This window comes from Salmo trutta, chromosome 34 (genome assembly GCF_901001165.1).
Source record: "Salmo trutta chromosome 34, fSalTru1.1, whole genome shotgun sequence".
Classification (NCBI taxonomy): domain Eukaryota; kingdom Metazoa; phylum Chordata; class Actinopteri; order Salmoniformes; family Salmonidae; genus Salmo; species Salmo trutta.
In genome coordinates this window covers 36,068,562-36,091,853 of record NC_042990.1, presented here as the reverse complement: position 1 = coordinate 36,091,853, position 23,292 = coordinate 36,068,562, and the positions used below count along the sequence as shown (strand labels likewise).

General features: G+C 45.1%; 1 protein-coding gene across 2 annotated transcripts in view; it reads left to right on the top strand.

The window, feature by feature from the left end:
* Positions 1-23,292, top strand: part of LOC115174093 (enhancer of filamentation 1-like) — a 65,417-nt gene that overhangs the window by 9,020 nt on the left and 33,105 nt on the right. The gene's annotated exons all lie outside the window — the stretch shown is intronic.

Below are 23,292 nucleotides of genomic sequence, written 5' to 3'. Positions count from 1 at the left end.
TCTCTACTACTCCACTTCTCTCTCTACTACTCTCTACTACTCAACTACTCTCTACTACTCTCTACTACTCTCTACTACTCAACTACTCTCTACTACTCTCTACTACTCCACTTCTCTCTCTACTACTCTCTACTACTCTCTACTACTCTCTACTACTCAACTACTCTCTACTACTCTCTACTACTCAACTACTCTCTACTACTCTCTACTACTCTCTACTACTCCACTTCTCTCTCTACTACTCTCTACTACTCAACTACTCTCTCTACTACTCTCTAGTACTCCACTCCTCTCTACTACTCCACTCCTCTCTCTACTACTCTCTACTACTCCACTCCTCTCTCTACTACTCTCTACTACTCCTCTCCTCTCTCTACTACTCTCTACTACTCCACTCCTCTCCTCTCTCTACTACTCCACTCCTCTCCTCTCTCTACCACTCCTCTCCTCTCTCTACTACTCCACTCCTCTCCTCTCTCTACCACTCCTCTCCTCTCTCTACTACTCCACTCCTCTCTACTACTCCACTCCTCTCCTCTCTCTACCACTCCTCTCCTCTCTCTACTACTCCACTCCTCTCTACTACTCCACTCCTCTCTCTACTACTCTCTACTACTCCACTACTCTCTCTACTACTCTCTACTACTCCACTACTCTCTCTACTACTCTCTACTACTCCACTCCTCTCCTCTCTCTACTACTCCACTCCTCTCTAGTACTCCACTCCTCTCTACTACTCCACTCCTCTCTCTACTACTCTCTACTACTCCACTCCTCTCTCTACTACTCTCTACTACTCCTCTCCTCTCTCTACTACTCTCTACTACTCCACTCCTCTCCTCTCTCTACTACTCCACTCCTCTCCTCTCTCTACCACTCCTCTCCTCTCTCTACTACTCCACTCCTCTCCTCTCTCTACCACTCCTCTCCTCTCTCTACTACTCCACTCCTCTCTACTACTCCACTCCTCTCCTCTCTCTACCACTCCTCTCCTCTCTCTACTACTCCACTCCTCTCTACTACTCCACTCCTCTCTCTACTACTCTCTACTACTCCACTACTCTCTCTACTACTCTCTACTACTCCACTACTCTCTCTACTACTCTCTACTACTCCACTCCTCTCCTCTCTCTACTACTCCACTCCTCTCCTCTCTCTACTACTCCACTCCTCTCTACTACTCCACTCCTCTCCTCTCTCTACTACTCCACTCCACTCCTCTCTCTACTACTCTCTACTACTCCACTCCACTCCTCTCTCTACTACTCCACTCCTCTCCTCTCTCTACTACTCCTCTACTACTCTCTACTACTCCACTCCTCTCTACTACTCCACTCCTCTCCTCTCTCTACTACTCCACTACTCTCTCTACTACTCCACTACTCTCTCTACTACTCTCTACTACTCCACTCCTCTCCTCTCTCTACTACTCCACTCCTCTCCTCTCTCTACTACTCCACTACTCTCTCTACTACTCTCTACTACTCTCTACTACTCTCTACTACTCTCTACTACTCTCTACTACTCCACTCCTCTCCTCTCTCTACTACTCCACTCCTCTCCTCTCTCTACTACTCCACTCCTCTCTTTACTACTCCACTACTCTCTCTACTACTCTCTCTACTACTCTCTACTACTCTCTGCTCTGCCACGTCTGTCTGAGAGGGCTTAGCAATAGCACAGACACCACCACACCATTCAGTCTGTGATAACCTATCTTTATTATGCAACGGAACAAAGAAAGGGAAGGTTGGATGCATGCTGGGATTGGTCAGGCAGTCAGGGACCTGACCTCTGGTTACACTTCACAGGTTGGGTCCCAAATGGCACCTTATTCCTTTTGTAGTACACTACTTTTGACCAGGACCATAGGGTAGTAGCGCACTACTTTTTTTACCAGGGCCCATTAGGCTGTGGTCAAAAGTAGTCCACTATATAGCGATTAGTGTGCCATTTAATCTATCTGCTGTCTGTTCCTGAGTCAGCCATTCTGGTTGACAGTTTACAGCCTTTGTCTTCTGACATAGTCCAGTTTAATCCAGTTAAATATTGACAGGAAGTTTTCTGTCCCCTCTATCAGATGCTCTTCCTCTTACCGACGATGAATTATTCATAGCGCTGAAGTGTTAAGTATTAAATTCCTCCTGGATTGTTTATGGGTTGCCACGGGAACACTGAATGCGTACCAAATTACAAACTATTCCCTGGCCTATATAGTCCACTACTTTACTCAAACCACCCGGGTCTGATGAAATGGACTCGCTGGCTGCCTGCCGGACTGACTGGGGCTCACAGATTCATAACACTGGACTGACTGGGGCTCACAGATTCATAACACTGGACTGACTGGGGTTTCACAGATTCATAACACTGGACTGACTGGGGCTCACAGATTCATAACACTGGACTGACTGGGGCTCACAGATTCATAACACTGGACTGACTGGGGCTCACAGATTCATAACACTGGACTGACTGGGGCTCACAGATTCATAACACTGGACTGACTGGGGTTTCACAGATTCATAACACTGGACTGACTGGGGCTCACAGATTCATAACACTGGACTGACTGGGGCTCACAGATTCATAACACTGGACTGACTGGGGTTCACAGATTCATAACACTGGACTGACTGGGGTTCACAGATTCATAACACTGGACTGACTGGGGTTTCACAGATTCATAACACTGGACTGACTGGGGTTCACAGATTCATAACACTGGACTGACTGGGGTTCACAGATTCATAACACTGGACTGACTGGGGTTTCACAGATTCATAACACTGGACTGACTGGGGTTTCACAGATTCATAACACTGGACTGACTGGGGTTTCACAGATTCATAACACTGGACTGACTGGGGTTTCACAGATTCATAACACTGGACTGACTGGGGTTTCACAGATTCATAACACTGGACTGACTGGGGTTCACAGATTCATAACACTGGACTGACTGGGGGTTCATTCATAACACTAGACTGACTGGGGCTCACAGATTCATAACACTGAAACAGGGAGAGAGAAGAGAGAGAGAGAGAGAGAGAGAGAGAGAGAGAGAGAGAGAGAGAGAGAGAGGAGAGAGAGAGAGAGAGAGAGAGAGAGAGAGAGAGAGAGAGAGGAGAGAGAGAGAGAGAGAGAGAGGAGAGAGAGAGAGAGAGAGAGAGAGAGAGAGAGAGAGAGAGAGAGAGAGAGAGAGAGAGAGAGAGAGAGAGAGAGAGAGAGAGAGAGAGAGACTGACTGACTGACTGACTGACTGACTGACTGACTGACTGACTGACTGACTGACTGACTGACTGACTGACTGACTGACTGACTGACTGACTGACTGACTGACTGACTGACTGACTGACTGGACTGACTGACTGACTGACTGACTGACTGACTGACTGACTGACTGACTGACTGACTGACTGACTGACTGACTGACTGACTGACTGACTGACTGACTGACTGACTGACTGACTGACTGACTGACTGACTGACTGACTGACTGACTGACTGACTGACTGACTGACTGACTGACTGACTGACTGACTGACTGACTGACTGACTGACTGACTGACTGACTGACTGACTGACTGACTGACTGACTGACTGACTGACTGACTGACTGACTGACTGACTGACTGACTGACTGACTGACTGACTGACTGACTGACTGACTGACTGACTGACTGACTGACTGACTGACTGACTGACTGACTGACTGACTGACTGACTGACTGACTGACTGACTGACTGACTGACTGACTGACTATCCTGGAGGACAATATAAAAGACAGCAGAGGGATGAGATAAGTCATCTTACATTTGTTGCCATTCAAGGGTCAGACACTACTCATAAAACACATTTAGCACTTTTATTATTCAGAAACATACCGTCAAATACCACCAGACCATCAAAAAAATGAGAAATATTGTGATGTGTTTATTTTGGTCATAATGGCTCAGTCCAACATACCCATAGTAGTCCAACATCCACCCTCTTTAAGCTGGTTCTTTTGAGACTTACAGTACATAAACCGTGGCAGAGATACCACCACCACCACCACCACAGTGAAGAGTGATTAGGTGAACCAAACTTCTTCTGGGGTGTTTTCTCTCTCTCTCTTTCTTACGGGCTCAGGTGCCAGGCAGCGGACCAAAGAGAACGGGGGCAGAGGAGAGCGTGAAGACATTGTTCTGCAAGCCAGTGATTGAGGACGGAGGAAGGGGGGGGGGGGTTTCTAATACTGAAAGAGAAAGAAACTGAAAGAAATAGGAAGTGGGGTAGGCGGAGCGAGGGGAAATAGAGCTGGGTGTGTATAGAGAGATGGGGGTGGGGTGGTTGGGTCCCCATGACCAAAACCCTCCTGGAGGAATGTGTATGGAGAGGTTAGTCAGAAGATGCACTTGATTGTTTCAAGGTTTCCCCTTCTCATTGGCTACGAGAGTTTACCCCAGCTAGGGGGCCCACCAAGAGTTCACAGTCTTTTCAGTGTGTGTGTGTGTGTGTGCGTGTGTGGCATTGCTCAGAAAGAGCACTTTTCCGTGCAGGCATTTGTATTCTCCAGGAGAAGAACAGGATTGATTCATGGAGCAGATTTCAGCCATCGTTGAACTATACAGTCCTCTCCTTTGTTGCAAGGCCTTTCTCCCACAAATCAACCTTTTACTGAGGGAGCCTGTACCCGTGTAATTACAAAGACCTTGTTATGCAGGTACATTGGTATGGCACGACCATTGCATCTCAATGTTCTTACTTTCAATATCAAATCATTCTTAGTCCTTTCAATATAAGACCCCACAAACAGACTCGCTATGTTGTTTTCATAAGGTGGTGAAAGGTTTGGGAGACATTTTAGAGAGTGTAGTTTGCTCGTACGCGCGTGCGTGTGTGTGTGTGTGTGTGTGTGTGTGTGTGTGTGTACACTCAGTGGCCCTACACCTCTCTGGACCTATTTCTGAATTCTCCCTCTTGTTGCCCCCATTTCACCCCCCCCCCCCCCCCCGTCAACAAAATGTTCCACTGTGAGCAGCGTGAAGAGCATATTCCCCTGCTATGAATGAACAAAGGTTCCCTGCCCCCTGCTGTGCCATCGCACCGTGGGCCGAGCATTACCATTTGAAAATGACCAGTGGGGAGAGGCAGAATGCATTGTGGGCCGCGGCGCCTGAGAGTTCCCTGCCTTACATCAACAACAATACAAAACCAATCATTTCCATGTTTAAACCTTAGGAGGAAATCAATGCCTCCCCTCTCATATAATTATGATTTACAAGGCAAAACTGATCCTAGATCACTCTGAGATGGTTGTGAATATGGGCCTAGGTCAAAAGTTGTTCACCGTCTAGGGAATAGTGTGCCATTTGGGATTCCGTCCTGATGTCAAACTAAAAGAACCTTGACAGCTGAGAACATGGTGGTCCAGCCAAGAAGTCCCCATGCTGCTAAGGCATTCTCAAGCTCAGCTTTCACAACAAATTGCCTTGTATGCAAGCAGCTACTGTCCGTTTAGTGCCTGGGAGAGTCAGTGTGGGTGTCTGTGTTAGAGTGAGTAAATAGCAGTGTCTACGTTAGTTTCTATTTTGTAAGTCGGCAAATATCTTGTTTTATAAAGTCACGTTTTGTGGAGTAAATACTCTCCTGTTTATGGATTAAAGAAACTACGATGGAGGACGTTGTATCTTTCTGTGTTCGGGCAGAACCTCTTCGTGGAGCGTGACATTGAGAGGACAGTGTGAAGCGAATCTGGAGTTGGTTGGCTGTTTCTATGTAAAGCCATGAAATGTGTTCCTGTAGAGATACCGTAAACACATCGTACATCTCGGGCCAATAGCTTTGACGGATTATGTCCCCAAGGGTTACTAGGTTACAGTCCCCCCTCGTCTTCATTTACACTTTTTATTCCTCTTAATAGAACCCCCTTCTTCTCCAGAGCTGAGACCTCTTTATCTTTAGTCCCATGAATACCGTTGCATTAGTAGAGAGTCAAAAGTCTTCTGGCATGGCTTTTAGTTATGTCAAGGACTGTATTACACAATGCACTACTATACTGAGCCCTTTTGGAGAATGTTATTCAACACACAGTTCAAATAATATACCCGCGTGTAGCTTTCTTATCTTGTGTTCTGTGGTAGAGGGTGTCAGTTGTCTACGTGGCCAGACAGAGATAGATCAGGCTAGAGTCTGAGTGTGTAAACAGGAACTGCTTCAGGCTAAGGAGGAATGTGGCGGAAATGGAGAGGAGAGAGGTGGACATCATGTCATCAATGTGACAATAAAACGAACAAACTGAGGGCTGACCCAAGGGTGCGGAAGACATTTGTTTTACGTAATGGGCTTGGAGACGGGCAGACTGTACTCTGTGATTGGGGTCAATGAAGGTCTTTAGATGTTGCGCTATCTGACATTCTGACCTGCCCACAATTTAAAGCTTTCATCTAGACTTTTACTGCTAGCCTTCGTTGAAAATTGGTTTGGTGGAAGTTGGTGAGGGTGGAATACCTAACCGACACAGTAGACGTGGGTACATCCACAAGAGAGGATTCTCTCAAATGGAAAGGGTTCTGTCAACAATATCAAAGGTCAAATCTAATATGTGAAATGATCACGTAAGACTGAAATTGATGATATCTAAGTCTGTTCTGAAACCAACACACAGGGTGGAAGGTACGGGGCTGTATTGACTAAGGACATGGGGTTTTGGTGCTAGCCTACATCTTGCCGAAATGTCAAGGTGAATCTCAACGTGTGTGGTTTGTACCAACATGCATTGCAGTTAGACACTACATTGCATATCATATCCTGTTGAAGTTACAGTTTCCATGGTGTCACTGTTTACTGGAGGATTTCAGTGATACTATCAATGTGTCCCTGTGTGTAGCGGAATATAGTGAATCGTAGCTGAGAGGAAGGTTGGTGACGTTGAGCTACACATATATTTCATATACCATTTCCCCTATATAGGTCGTTATCAATAAAACATCACAAAAGCGTTACATTTGGCTGCTGGGGAGCAAGGAGACCTCCAGCTCTGCTAAAACCATTGACAACTATGTGCCGTTTTCAAGGGATTGTTAAATAAATGTTAGAACTGTTTGGTTTTAATATCGTCTCTTGAAGAACATAGTGAGAACTCCACAGTTCCTATTGTTCCACATTGAGCTCTATCAGAGTTATACAGAAACCAGTAACCATCAATTGATCATGTATTTGTGAGGGTAGCCAGATCCATTTGACATGTAGCTAGCTAGCTAAGCAAACAACACGTGTTATTTCACTTCCTTCATCCGAGATTAGGCTTTTGGAAAGAGGTTGACATCGTCCTGGTAAAGTTGTCAGTCGGACTATTGTCACTAGTATAGATGGAAAGCAAGTCAAACAATCTGGATACATAGCCATCTAGTTCATTCCCCGAAAGCTTGTTATCTAGCTATATTGACATGATCTGGTATTAGGCTACCCTCACGTATTTGAAATGACATGATCAATTGATGTTAAGCCTACTGATCATGAAAAGTATGCAGTTAGGCCTAGCCTACTTGCTGTAGGCCTATAACTCTGATGATAGAGCTAAATGTACGTCTGTGATGATCGTCAAAAGGAGTAGACCAAGGTGCAGCGTGGTAAGTGCTCATATTTCTTTATTGTAACTCAGAACACTAAATCAAAATAATGAAAAACGACCGTCACATTCTGCATGCTAACTGAGCTGTACAAAAACAAGATCCCACACGGGAGGAGGGAAAAAGGGCTGCCTAAGTATGATTCCTAATCAGAGACAACGATAGACAGCTGCCTCTGATTAAGAACCATACTCGGCTCAATACAAAGAAATAGAAAACATAGAATGGAACATAGAAATACCACAACCTAGATTGCCCACCCCATATCACACCCTGACCTAACCAAACTAGAGGAAATAAAACGTCTCTCTAAGGTCAGGGCGTGACAACGTCATTTTTTTGTATGGAATAATCTGACATTTGTAGTTCTGACTATGCTCTTCAAGAGGTGATGATATTTGAAGCAAATGTTTTTATTTATTTTTTATAATCCCTTGAAAACGGCACGCAGTTGTCAATGGTTTTAGCGGCGCTGCGGGTCTCCATGCCCCCCCAGAAGGCAAATAGAACGCTCTGGATTTTACTGTGGTTTTTTATTGATAACGACTTGTACAAAAACATGTATTTAGAGAGCCATCTTTACCACAGTTTGGCTATTGATTAATCCGTTTCACTTCGGCTTTCCAGCAGGATACTGGAATGTGTTAAAAATGACTATTGACTTGAGTTTGTCAGTGATGTTAGCTTCAGCATGGAGTGTGTTATTATGGATTATCTGAATACTGGCTGTACTGTAGCCTGTAACTGGACTGTATTGATTTACTACTGTAGTCTGTAACTGGACTGTAGTGTTGATTTACTACTGTACTGTAGCCTGTAACTGGACTGTAGTGTTGATTTACTACTGTAGTCTGTAACTGGACTGTAGTGTTGATTTACTACTGTATGTAGTCTGTAACTGGACTGTAGTGTTGATTTACTACTGTATGTAGTCTGTAACTGGACTGTAGTGTTGATTTACTACTGTACTGTAGTCTGTAACTGGACTGTATTGATTTACTACTGTAGTCTGTAACTGGACTGTAGTGTTGATTTACTACTGTACTGTAGCCTGTAACTGGACTGTAGTGTTGATTTACTACTGTACTGTAGTCTGTAACTGGACTGTAGTGTTGATTTACTACTGTACTGTAGTCTGTAACTGGACTGTAGCATTGATTTACTACTGTAGTCTGTAACTGGACTGTAGTGTTGATTTACTACTGTAGTCTGTAACTGGACTGTAGTATTGATTTACTACTGTACTGTAGTCTGTAACTGGACTGCATTGATTTACTACTGTACTGTAGTCTGTAACTGGACTGTAGTGTTGATTTACTACTGTACTGTAGTCTGTAACTGGACTGTAGTGTTGATTTACTACTGTACTGTAGTCTGTAACTGGACTGTAGTATTGATTTACTACTGTACTGTAGTCTGTAACTGGACTGTAGTGTTGATTTACTACTGTAGTCTGTAACTGGACTGTAGCATTGATTTACTACTGTACTGTAGTCTGTAACTGGACTGTAGTGTTGATTTACTACTGTAGTCTGTAACTGGACTGTAGCATTGATTTACTACTGTACTGTAGTCTGTAACTGGACTGTAGTGTTGATTTACTACTGTACTGTAGTCTGTAACTGGACTGTAGTGTTGATTTACTACTGTACTGTAGTCTGTAACTGGACTGTAGTATTGATTTACTACTGTAGTCTGTAACTGGACTGTAGCATTGATTTACTACTATAGTCTTGTACAAAAAAATGTATTTAGAGAGCCATCTTTACCACAGTTTGGCTATTGGTTAATCCGTTTCACTTCGGCTTTCCAGCAGGATACTGGAATGTGTTAAAAATGACTATTGACTTGAGTTTGTCAGTGATGTTAGCTTCAGCATGGAGTGTGTTATTATGGATTATCTGAATACAGGCTGTACTGTAGCCTGTAACTGGACTGTATTGATTTACTACTGTAGTCTGTAACTGGACTGTAGTGTTGATTTACTACTGTACTGTAGCCTGTAACTGGACTGTAGTGTTGATTTACTACTGTAGTCTGTAACTGGACTGTAGTGTTGATTTACTACTGTATGTAGTCTGTAACTGGACTGTAGTGTTGATTTACTACTGTATGTAGTCTGTAACTGGACTGTAGTGTTGATTTACTACTGTACTGTAGTCTGTAACTGGACTGTATTGATTTACTACTGTAGTCTGTAACTGGACTGTAGTGTTGATTTACTACTGTACTGTAGCCTGTAACTGGACTGTAGCATTGATTTACTACTGTACTGTAGCCTGTAACTGGACTGTAGTGTTGATTTACTACTGTACTGTAGTCTGTAACTGGACTGTAGTGTTGATTTACTACTGTACTGTAGTCTGTAACTGGACTGTAGCATTGATTTACTACTGTAGTCTGTAACTGGACTGTAGTGTTGATTTACTACTGTAGTCTGTAACTGGACTGTAGTATTGATTTACTACTGTACTGTAGTCTGTAACTGGACTGTAGTGTTGATTTACTACTGTACTGTAGTCTGTAACTGGACTGTAGTATTGATTTACTACTGTACTGTAGTCTGTAACTGGACTGTAGTGTTGATTTACTACTGTAGTCTGTAACTGGACTGTAGCATTGATTTACTACTGTACTGTAGTCTGTAACTGGACTGTAGTGTTGATTTACTACTGTAGTCTGTAACTGGACTGTAGCATTGATTTACTACTGTACTGTAGTCTGTAACTGGACTGTAGTGTTGATTTACTACTGTACTGTAGTCTGTAACTGGACTGTAGTGTTGATTTACTACTGTACTGTAGTCTGTAACTGGACTGTAGTATTGATTTACTACTGTAGTCTGTAACTGGACTGTAGCATTGATTTACTACTATAGTCTGTAACTGGACTGTAGTGTTGATTTACTACTGTACTGTAGTCTGTAACTGGACTGTAGCATTGATTTACTACTATAGTCTGTAACTGGACTGTAGTGTTGATTTACTACTGTACTGTAGTCTGTAACTGGACTGTAGCATTGATTTACTACTGTACTGTAGCCTGTAACTGGACTGTAGTGTTGATTTACTACTGTACTGTATGTAGTCTGTAACTGGACTGTAGTGTTGATTTACTACTGTACTGTAGTCTGTAACTGGACTGTAGCATTGATTTACTACTGTACTGTAGTCTGTAACTGGACTGTAGTGTTGATTTACTACTGTACTGTAGTCTGTAACTGGACTGTAGTGTTGATTTACTACTGTACTGTAGTCTGTAACTGGACTGTAGTATTGATTTACTACTGTAGTCTGTAACTGGACTGTAGCATTGATTTACTACTATAGTCTGTAACTGGACTGTAGTGTTGATTTACTACTGTACTGTAGTCTGTAACTGGACTGTAGCATTGATTTACTACTGTACTGTAGCCTGTAACTGGACTGTAGTGTTGATTTACTACTGTACTGTATGTAGTCTGTAACTGGACTGTAGCATTGATTTACTACTGTACTGTATGTAGCCTGTAACTGGACTGTAGTGTTGATTTACTACTGTACTGTAGTCTGTATACACATGGCATCCTAAAAGGGGATTGATAACGTGGCATGCTATGATAGATTGTTGCTAATGCCTCCTTACAGACGGGTACTAGGCTACTTTAGAAATGGAAAAGTCGACGTCGTGACGTGGTAACGGCCTTACTGGCATTGAGAGAATTGGAGAAACTCAGGACGTGGGGTTTCACCCAGTCTGTAATTATGTTATTACATTCACATTGGCCCACATTTAAAAGGCCTTAGTAGTCAGAGGATCAGCAGGGTTTAAAAGGCCTTAGTAATCAGAGGATCAGCAGGGTTTAAAAGGCCTTAGTAATCAGAGGATCAGCAGGGTTTAAAAGGCCTTAGTAGTCAGAGGATCAGCAGGGTTTAAAAGGCCTTAGTAGAGGATCAGCAGGGTTTAAATGCCTTAGTAATCAGAGGATCAGCAGGGTTTAAAAGGCCTTAGTAATCAGTGGATCAGCAGGGTTTAAAAGGCCTTAGTAGTCAGAGGATCAGCAGGGTTTAAAAGGCCTTAGTAGTCAGAGGATCAGCAGGGTTTAAAAGGCCTTAGTAGTCAGAGGATCAGCAGGGTTTAAAAGGCCTTAGTAATCAGAGGATCAGCAGTGTATAAAAGGCCTTAGTAATCAGAGGGTCAGCAGGGTTTAAAAGGCCTTAGTAATCAGAGGATCAGCAGGGTTTAAAAGGCCTTAGTAATCAGAGGATCAGCAGGGTTTAAAAGGCCTTAGTAATCAGAGGATCAGCAGGGTTTAAAAGGCCTTAGTAATCAGAGGATTCTCTAGGGTAGGTCCACATTAAGAAATGTACCCTGAGCTCTGAACTTCCTTCAGCGCCACGAGCCTGTTCTACCCAGAACCCTTCACACGGCCAATTAATTCGCGCTGGGTCCCATATGGCTCCCATATATACTACAAAAGTAGTGCACTATATAGGGAATAGGGTGCAATTTGGCTGTGATGCTCAACCTCAGCAGGATAGCAACACTCAGAGGAACAGAACAGAACAGCCTCAGCTTTAGCAGGCTAGTAGTACACAGGGTAACAGAACTGCCTTAGCTTTAGCAGGCTAGTAGTACACAGGGTAACAGAACAGAACTGCCTCAGCTTTAGCAGGCTAGTAGTACACAGGGTAACAGAACAGAACTGCCTTAGCTTTAGCAGGCTAGTAGTACACAGGGTAACAGAACAGAACTGCCTTAGCTTTAGCAGGCTAGTAGTACACAGGGTAACAGAACAGAACTGCCTTAGCTTTAGCAGGCTAGTAGTACACAGGGTAACAGAACAGAACTGCCTCAGCTTTAGCAGGCTAGTAGTACACAGGGTAACAGAACAGAACTGCCTTAGCTTTAGCAGGCTAGTAGTACACAGGGTAACAGAACAGAACTGCCTTAGCTTTAGCAGGCTAGTAGTACACAGGGTAACAGAACAGAACTGCCTCAGCTTTAGCAGGCTAGTAGTACACAGGGTAACAGAACAGAACTGCCTTAGCTTTAGCAGGCTAGTAGTACACAGGGTAACAGAACAGAACTGCCTTAGCTTTAGCAGGCTAGTAGTACACAGGGTAACAGAACAGAACTGCCTCAGCTTTAGCAGGCTAGTAGTACACAGGGTAACAGAACAGAACTGCCTCAGCTTTAGCAGGCTAGTAGTACACAGGGAAACAGAACAGAACTGCCTTAGCTTTAGCAGGCTAGTAGTACACAGGGTAACAGAACAGAACTGCCTTAGCTTTAGCAGGCTAGTAGTACACAGGGTAACAGAACAGAACTGCCTTAGCTTTAACAGGCTAGTAGTACACAGGGTAACAGAACAGAACTGCCTCAGCTTTAGCAGGCTAGTAGTACACAGGGTAACAGAACAGAACTGCCTTAGCTTTAGCAGGCTAGTAGTACACAGGGTAACAGAACAGAACTGCCTCAGCTTTAGCAGGCTAGCAGCACTCAGAAGAACAGAACAGAACAGCCTCAGCATGAGGCTACACTCAGAGGAACAGAACAGCCTCAGCTTTAGCAGGCTAGTAGTACACAGGGTAACAGAACAGAACTGCCTTAGCTTTAGCAGGCTAGTAGTACACAGGGTAACAGAACAGAACTGCCTCAGCTTTAGCAGGCTAGTAGTACACAGGGTAACAGAACAGAACTGCCTTAGCTTTAGCAGGCTAGTAGTACACAGGGTAACAGAACAGAACTGCCTTAGCTTTAGCAGGCTAGTAGTACACAGGGTAACAGAACAGAACTGCCTTAGCTTTAGCAGGCTAGTAGTACACAGGGTAACAGAACAGAACTGCCTCAGCTTTAGCAGGCTAGTAGTACACCGGGTAACAGAACAGAACTGCCTCAGCTTTAGCAGGCTAGCAGCACTCAGAAGAACAGAACAGAACAGCCTCAGCATGAGGCTACACTCAGAGGAACAGAACAGCCTCAGCATGAGACTACACTCAGAGGAACAGAACAGCCTCAGCATGAGGCTACACTCAGAGGAACAGAACAGGCTCAGCATGAGGCTACACTCAGAGGAACAGAACAGCCTCAGCATGAGACTACACTCAGAAGAACAGAACAGAACAGAACAGCCTCAGCATGAGGCTACACTCAGAGGAACAGAACAAAACAGCCTCAGCATGAGGCTACACTCAGAGGAACAGAACAGAACAGCCTCAGCATGAGGCTACACTCAGAAGAACAGAACAGAACAGAACAGCCTCAGCATGAGGCTACACTCAGAGGAACAGAACAAAACAGCCTCAGCATGAGGCTACACTCAGAGGAACAGAACAGAACAGCCTCAGCATGAGGCTACACTCAGAGGAACAGAACACTCAGAGGAACAGAACAGGACACTCAGAGGAACAGAACACTCAGAGGAATAGAACACTCAGAGGAACAGAACACTGAGAAGAACAGGCCGTTCAAAGTCGTCAGGTTCTCATTACCACCATCATTACTATAATTATTTTCTATATTTACCTACAGTATGGTGAAACGAGGCCAAATGAGATGTGCTGGTTCACCCTTTCTTATGCAGTATGCACCACCATCACCCCCGGGGCACGTGTTAAAGATGGGCTGGCCCTAATTTTCACACCAGCAGCCCATTGCCGGGGTACCACATCTGCAGGGAGGGGGGGGGGCTTGGGAGTGGTTTAAATCCTTGTCTCCTTAATTGCAGCTAGGGCTGCTACTCTCTCCCGTTGCCTAGGGACACAGATCTGTGGTGGTGATGTTGGCTGAAGCAGAGGGGGAATTTGGACTGTCGTATTTGTGAGCTCATTTACCCAAAGCCACCTTCATTAGGCTGATGTGTACTCTGGAGGCAGAGCCAAAACCACCCAGTGAGCCCTTCCTGAATACTGACTGACTTAGAGCTGGGAGGGAAGGTGGGGCCCCGTTCAGTGGTAACATTACGTAAAGGCTTTTTATTTTCGAGTTGGTCAGCAACTAAGCATACGTGTTCCCCCAAACAAATGAGAGAACTGTTATTTGTGCTTCGGCGAGACGCTGTTGATACCCCTGTTGATATAGAAGTGTCTGAGTCATAAAACTCCCCAGAGTGGATGGAGTGGTGGTAGGTCTAAGTTAAGGGAATGAAAGGGGGTAAACAGCTGGATATACATGTATGTGTGTGTGTGTTCCAGTCTCCTGATGTGGGTCTGGACAGTTCAACGCTGCACTATTCCACACTTCCAATGACAACAGCATATGAGACCAAGACTATATATCACTAGCCAGATGTATCCCAGCCGTGGACAGAGAGACCTGAGACACGTCTCCAACTAGGTCATGTGTGAATCAGAGTTTTCTTTCTCTTCAATCATTAGCCTACGTGTCTGGAGACACAAACTGTTTATGTGTTCAATTCTTATCTTAAAACTATTATCTAAGTACTGGTGCTAGATTGTACTCCATGTTATCAGTTTGTGATGAAGCTACCTACCAAGTGACAGACACAGTGGGTCAACATACTGAATAATGTTTTGTTGTAGATACCTGGAAGGGAATCGTGGGTGGATCATTATCACTGTCTCCCTGTATAATCATGCCATTAGTGATGTTAGGTGAGAGAAGGACTAGAAAACCCCCTCTCTGTTTAGGGACGTTAGTAGCTAGCTGGCTTTAGCCTCGCTTAAAACATAGCAAGCTAGCTAGCCTTTTTAGCTTCCCACATCTCCATGTGAAATAATTAGATCTATAATTAAATTAAATGCTCTGGCAAATATTCTTTACTTGCTGGTGTGTAACCTACAATGTTATCCCAGTTAATATGCTGCTTGAATATATTCACTCCCATACCAGAATGTCATAGAAAAAGCACATATCTCACAGCTGTTTTTACCAGTTGCCTGGAATCACTAGTTATTATAAATGTTTTAAACAGTCACTGAGATTGTAATTGCTAATCACTGCAAAACAGGCTACTTTGATGTAAAACCTATAGATCAGTTCAAGGAACCAGAAAGACCCTTCCCTGGTTAGGGACGTTGGGTAACAGAAGGACCAGAAATACCCTTCCCTGGTTAAGGACGTTGGGTAACAGGACCAGAAAGGCCCTTCCCTGGTCAGGGACGTTGGGTAACAGAAGAACCAGAAAGACCCTTCCCTGGTCAGGGACGTTGGGTAACAGGACCAGAAATACCCTTCCCTGGTTAGGGACATTGGGTAACAGATAGACTCTTCCCTGGTTAGGGACGTTGGGTAACAGAAGAACCAGAAAGACCCTTCCCTGGTTAGGGACGTTGGGTAACAGATAGACCAGAAAGACCCTTCCCTGGTTAGGGACGTTGGGTAACAGAAGAACCAGAAAGACTCTTCCCTGGTTAGGGACGTTGGGTAACAGAAGAACCAGATAGACCCTTCCCTGGTTAGGGACGTTGGGTAACAGATAGACCAGAAAGACCCTTCCCTGGTTAGGGACGTTGGGTAACAGAAGGACCAGAAAGACCCTTCCCTGGTCAGGGACGTTGGGTAACAGGACCAGAAAGACCCTTCCCTGGTTAGGGACGTTGGGTAACAGGACCAGAAAGACCCTTCCCTGGTTAGTGACGTTGGGTAACAGGACCAGAAAGACCCTTCCCTGGTTAGGGACGTTGGGTAACAGGACCAGAAAGACCCTTCCCTGGTTAGGGACGTTGGGTAACAGGACCAGAAAGACCCTTCCCTGGTTAGGGACGTTGGGTAACAGAAGAACCAGAAAGACCCTTCCCTGGTTAGGGACGTTGGGTAACAGGACCAGAAAGACCCTTCCCTGGTTAGGGACGTTGGGTAACAGAACCAGAAAGACCCTTCCCTGGTTAGGGACGTTGGGTAACAGGACCAGAAAGACCCTTCCCTGGTTAGGGACGTTGGGTAACAGAAGGACCAGAAAGACCCTTCCCTGGTTAGGGACGTTGGGTAACAGGACCAGAAAGACCCTTCCCTGGTTAGGGACGTTGGGTAACAGGACCAGAAAGACCCTTCCCTGGTTAGGGACGTTGGGTAACAGAACCAGAAAGACCCTTCCCTGGTTAGGGACGTTGGGTAACAGGACCAGAAAGACCACTCCCTGGTTTGTCATGGTTCCTGTCGTGAGAGGTGGTGGAATGCCCCTCTTTCCCCCTCTCACGAGGTACTTACTGCTCGTTAAAAGACAACTTCCATGTTCCAGGATCCAAGGAAGCCCATTGGTTGTCATCAGTAGAGTAAGAGCAGGGGCCTCCCAGCCTCCCAACCCACTGACAGATGGAGGACAGATGTTTACTGGAGGATCAACAGTCAGCAGCCCGCTGAGTCACCTCCTTATGACTAGCCAATGTTTTTACCAGGGATATATGTACGCATGCGCTCACTGGTCGTCACATGTGCTCCAATTACAGATGTGTAGTAGCACAGACCAAACGCAGACCTACAAATAGGAGAAGATTTTTTTCCCCTCCTCACTTTAGATCAAAAAGATTTCTCAGTCTCAACATTTCTGTTAGGTAATTTGCATGGCTGGTATCATGTTTTTGCAGTCACAATATATCAAGACTATATGCAGCTCACATTAACTGGAATCCTATTCTGGTTTGACACTTTTCTGGGTCATTGATTCTGCTGAAGCGCTTTGCATGAACAAATCTGAATCATTACTATAAACGGTTAACTTTAGCCCCTTGAAACCCAAACTTTGCATAGCAGGAAGTGCTTGTATTAGTATGAATTTGTGTGTGTGTGTGTGTGTGTCTGTCTGTCTGTCTGTCTGTCTGTCTGTCTGTCTGTCTGTGTGTGTGTGTATGTGAGTGTGTGTATGTGTGTATATGTATGTGTGTGTCTGTGTGTGTGTTCATATGTGCTCACTCACAGTTGTCAGACCTCAGAAGTCCAGTCACCACAGTATAACAGTTGAGTTTATTCACTGTCAGTTTGCATCAACTTTTGCTGATGAGTGTTGACAAAGTGTTGGCTTTGAGCTACCTCACTACTGTATATTGGCTGTTGTGTGTGAGTCCTGATCAGGTCTTTTTATGTACCCGGTCCCGTTCATCTAGAGAGAGAGAGGGGGAGATATCAAACAGCGGGGAGAGACTAAGACCAGATGCAGTTTTATTTAATCACTCATATGAAAGATCAATTGTTCAGATGAAATAGTCAAGAAGAAGAAGTGTGAAGTTTGTTGCCATCTCTGGGTAAATGCCTTGGTGCTTCAAACCTGCAAAAAATAGAGGTGTGTGTGTGTGTTTGCAATGTGTGTGTGCAAGAGTGTTTTGTGTTTTTAGTGTGTGAGGTACAGCTGTTGATACTAGGGGAAGCTAACCGCTGACAGTCAGATATGAGAACGAGCAGACTATTGGTGGTTTAGAGGTGTTAGGATTAGTGGAGATCTTAGCTTTACACTCTGAAAGATTACCTGAGCAAAGCTCTTTCACTGTGTGTGTGTGTGGTTGTTTGTGTTTGTTTGTGTGGTAAGATGAGTCCTTCTCATGTCTGTCGTTGTGGTAGTGACCTCTCCAGTCCTTCTCATGTCTGTCGTTGTGGTAGTGACCTCTCCAGTCCTTCTCATGTCTGTCGTTGTTGTGGTAGTGACCTCTCCAGTCCTTCTCATGTCTGTCGTTGTTGTGGTAGTGACCTCTCCAGTCCTTCTCATGTCTATTGTTGTGGTAGTGACCTCTCCAGTCCTTCTCATGTCTATTGTTGTGGTAGTGACCTCTCCAGTCCTTCTCATGTCTGTCGTTGTGGTAGTGACCTCTCCAGTCCTTCTCATGTCTGTCGTTGTGGTAGTGACCTCTCCTGTCCTTCTCATGTCTGTTGTTGTTGTGGTAGTGACCTCTCCTGTCCTTCTCATGTCTGTTGTTGTTGTGGTAGTGACCTCTCCTGTCCTTCTCATGTCTGTTGTTGTTGTGGTAGTGACCTCTCCTGTCCTTCTCATGTCTGTCGTTGTTGTGGTAGTGACCTCTCCTGTCCTTCTCATGTCTGCTGTCGTTGTGGTAGTGACCTCTCCAGTCCTTCTCATGTCTGCTGTCGTTGTGGTAGTGACCTCTCCTGTCCTTCTCATGTCTGTCGTTGTGGTAGTGACCTCTCCTGTCCTTCTCATGTCTGTTGTTGTTGTGGTAGTGACCTCTCCTGTCCTTCTCATGTCTGTTGTTGTTGTGGTAGTGACCTCTCCTGTCCTTCTCATGTCTGTCGTTGTGGTAGTGACCTCTCCTGTCCTTCTCATGTCTGTAAATATTACATGGAATCCTACTAGAGCAGAGACTTTGCTTTCAGAACTGTTGTCTCAGCAATTAACCAAACCTTCATCCATAAAGGAGGTTAGATGGATATAGATGTCTATATTTGTACTGTATCAGGGGAATAACGAGGCAGTTCATACTCATAATAATCAGCATTTCTGTTGCTCCTACGAGACTATAACTAGCACGTTCATCCTCTGAATAATGAAGAAGAACAGAGCCCAGCGATCCGCTCCCATTGGCCAGCAGCATGCCGTGACATTTGAGGTCAGGCAAGCGACCGGGTGCCGGGGGGGTAATTGTGGTCTGTAATTGTGCAATGAGTGTTGGGGACTGTGACAGAGCACTGAGACAATGGCTAGTGAGGCCAGACGCCCAGTGAGACGCCCAGTGAGAGATAACGATTACCACCGACCTAGTTAAGGTTCACATGGGAACCCTGTGTATGTCACAAATGGCACCCTATTCCCTTCGTAGTGCACTACTTTCGACCAGAGCCCTATTGACCCTAGTCAAAAGTAGTGCACTATATAGGTAATAGGGTGCCATTTACATTTATATTACATTTAAGTCATTTAGCAGACGCTCTTATCCAGAGCGACTTACAAATTGACACATCTTCAGGAGAATCAGAGCCGGTGTGAAAAGGGAGAAGGCCAGGGAACATTCAGCCTGAGAGGAATGCTTCCTGAATCATGATTCCCACACAGTGACCATGCTGGTCATTTATGAACATTTTAACATCTTGACCATGTTCTGTTATAATATCCACCCGGCACAGCCAGAAGAGGACTGGCCACCCCTCATAGCCTGGTTCCTCTCTAGGTTTCTTCCTAGGTTTTTGGCCTTTCTAGGGAGTTTTTCCTAGGGAGTTTTTCCTAGCCACCGTGCCTCTTTCACATGCATTGCTTGCTGTTTGGGGTTTTAGGCTGGGTTTCTGTACAGCACTTTGAGATTTCAGCTGATATACGAAGGGCTATATAAATACATTTGATTTGATTTGATTTGAGTGACAGAGAAGGGCTCAGATAACGTGTGCTTGAGAGAGCGAGGAAGAGAGTGACAGTGAAAGACAGTGTGTGAGAGAGAGGACAGTGCTTCCTGAAAACGGGTTTATGTGTTTGTATTGTATTCATAACTCTGTAGAACAAGCTGTTTGTTACTGTAGACCGAGCTGTTTGTTACTGTAGAACAAGCTGTTTGTTACTGTAGAACGAGCTGTTTGTTACTGTAGAACGAGCTGTTTGTTACTGTAGACCGAGCTGTTTGTTACTGTAGAACGAGCTGTTTGTTACTGTAGAACGAGCTGTTTGTTACTGTAGAACGAGCTGTTTGTTACTGTAGAACGAGCTGTTTGTTTCTGTAGAACAAGCTGTTTGTTACTGTATAACGAGCTGTTTGTTACGGTAGAACAAGCTGTTTGTTACTGTAGTTGTTACTGTAGAATGAGCTGTTTGTTATTGTAGAACTTGTTAATGTAGAACAAGCTGTTTGTTACTGTAGAACGAGCTGTTTGTTAATGAAGAACAAGCTGTTTGTTACTGTAGAACGAGCTGTTTGTTACGGTAGAACGATCTGTTCGTTAGTGTAGACTGAGCTGTTTGTACTGTAGAACAAGCTATTTGTTACTGTAGAACAAGCTGTTTGTTACTGTAAAATGAGCTGTTTGTTACTGTAGATGAGCTGTTAGTTATGGCAATGAATGATCCTGTACTGTGTCAGCCCAGGTTCTCTGATAGAGTAGCCCAGCCCATCCCAGGTTCTCTGACAGAGTAGCCCAGCTAAGCCCAGATTCTCTGACAGAGTAGTCCAGCTCAGCCCAGATTTTCTGATAGAGTAGCCCAGACCAGCCCAGGTTCTCTGATAACCTGGGCTGGGCTACTCTATCAGAGAACCTGGGCTGGACTGGACTGGGCTGGGCTATCAGATAACCTGGGCTTGGCTGGGCTATCATATAACCTGAGCTGGCCTACTCTACTCTATCTGATAGCCCAGTCCAGCCCAGGTTCTCTGACATCCCAGTCAAGCCCAGGTTCTCGGATAGTCCAGCCCAGCCCAGGTTCTCTGATAGCCCAGTCAAGCCCATGTTTTCTGATAGCCCAGCTCAGCCCAGGTTCTCTGCTAGCCCAGCCCAGCCCAGGTTCTCTGCTAGACAAACCCAGGTCAGGTTCTCTGCTAGCCCAGCACAGGTTCTCTGCTAGCATAGCCCAGCTTAGGTTATCTGCTAGCCCAGCCCAGGTTCTCTGCTGGCCCAGCCCAGCTCAGGTTCTCTGTTAGCCCAGCTCAGGTTATCTGCTAGCCCAGCTCAGGTTCTCTGATAGCACAGCTCAGGTTCCCTGCTAGCCCACTCAGGTTCTCTAATAACCTGAGCTGGGCTGTGCTATCAGAGAACCTGAGCTGTGCTGGGCTAGCAGACAACCTTAGCTGTGCTAACAGAGAACATGAGCTGTGCTGGGTTAGCAGAGAACCTGAGCTGGGCTAGCAGATAGCACAGCCCAGCACAGCCCAGCTCAGGTTATCTGTTAGACCAGCCCAGGTTCTCTGCTAGCCTAGCTCAGGTTCTCTGCTAGCCCAGCCCAGGTTATCTGCTAGCCCAGCCCAGCTCAGTTTCTCTGCTAGTCCAGCCATGCTCATGTTCTTTGATTGCACAGCCCAGCTCAGGTTCTATGCTAGCCCAGCCCAGGTTCTCTGCTAGTCCAGCCCATCTCAGGTTCTCTGCTAGCGTAGCTCAGCTCAGGTTCTCTGCTAGCCCAGCCCAGCTCAGGTTCTCTGCTAGCGTAGCTCAGCTCAGGTTCTCTGCTAGTGTAGCAAGTAAAAAGCAGTAAAGCACACTGACTGTACTGTGTATGAAGAAAAGCGGATTTAAAATGAACAGTAAGTCTGGTGGACTTGTGTTACACGGTGAGCTCAATCCTGCCAGGGGGGGTTTATCTCAGCTTGGGATGTGATGGTAAGGAACCTTTTTGTGGTTGTATGTTTTGATAGCCATTTTATTGCTATGCTAGCCTATAGTGCAGACGGTATGTATGCATATTTGTTTTGCACTGAATGTCGGTTTACCAAGTGTCTGTCCCCTATAGACACAATAGCAGCAACCCTTATGGGTTTCCAATCTCTAGTGCTGTGGTTAGGAACCATTATCCCTTCCTATGACCACACTCCACCACAACAACCAACCAGTTGGGTCACCATGCCCTGGAGCAATCCCAGCAAAGACCGAGAGAAAATCCTATCAAATTCAAATCAGTCGAAAAGACATCTGGCATCGGCGCTAATAGAATTTTGCATGGTAATTGCAAGTTCTGCAAAGCACAAATGCGACAGTTCACCCTAGGTCTAACTGTGGATAAGAGCCACATAGACTAGAACAGTGGTTCCCAAACTGTGGGTCGGGCTGGGGCCCAGATGGGTCGAGGGGACCCCCCCCCCCGACCTTCCAAAAATATATATACAGTACCAGTCAAAAGTTTGGATACACCTACTCATTACAGGGTTTTTCTTCATTTTTACTATTTTCTACATTGTAGAACAATAGTAAATACATCAAAACTATGAAATAACACATAAAAATAGTAAAAATAAAGAAAAACCCTTGAATGAGTAGGTGTGTTCAAACTTTTGGCTAGTACTGTACAGTATATGTTTTTATGGATATATATGTTTTGTGACAATTTCTGTACTGCTTATAAAGCCTATATGAATACTTTAGGGGCATGCTCCCTCTGCTGTTTCCTGGAGTCCACGATCAGCTCCTTTGTTTTGTTGACATTGAGGGAGAGGTTATTTTCCTGGCACCACTCTCCCAGGTCCCTCACCTCCTCCATGTAGGCTGTCTCGTCATTGTTGGTAATCAGGCCTACTACTGATTTGTCATCTACCAGCTTCATGATTGAGTTGGAGGCGTGCATGGCCACGCAGTCATGGTTGAACAGGGAGTACAGGAGGGGGCTGAGCACGCACCCTTGTGAGGCCTCTGTGTTGAGGATCAGCGAAGTGGAGGTGTTGTTTCCTACCTTCACTACCTGGGCCGGCCCATCAGGAAGTCCAGGACACAGTTGCACAGGGCGGGGTTCAGACCCAGTGCCCAAGCTTAATGATGAGTTTGGAGGGTACTATGGTGTTGAATGCTGAGCTGTAGTCAATGAACAGCATTCTTACATAGGTATTCCTCTTGTCCAGATGGAATAGGGCAGTGTGCAGTGCGATGGCGATTGCATCGTCTGTGGATCTATTGGGGCGGTATGCAAATTGAAGTGGGTCTAGGGTGACAGGTGAGGTAGAGGTGATATGATTCTTAACTAGCCTCTCAAAGCACTTCATGATGACAGAAGTGAGTGCTACGGGGCGATAGTCATTTAGTTCATTTACCTTTTCTTTCTTGGGTACAGGAACGATAGTGGACATCTTGAAGCAAGTGGGGACAGCAGACAGGGATATGGAGCGATTGAGT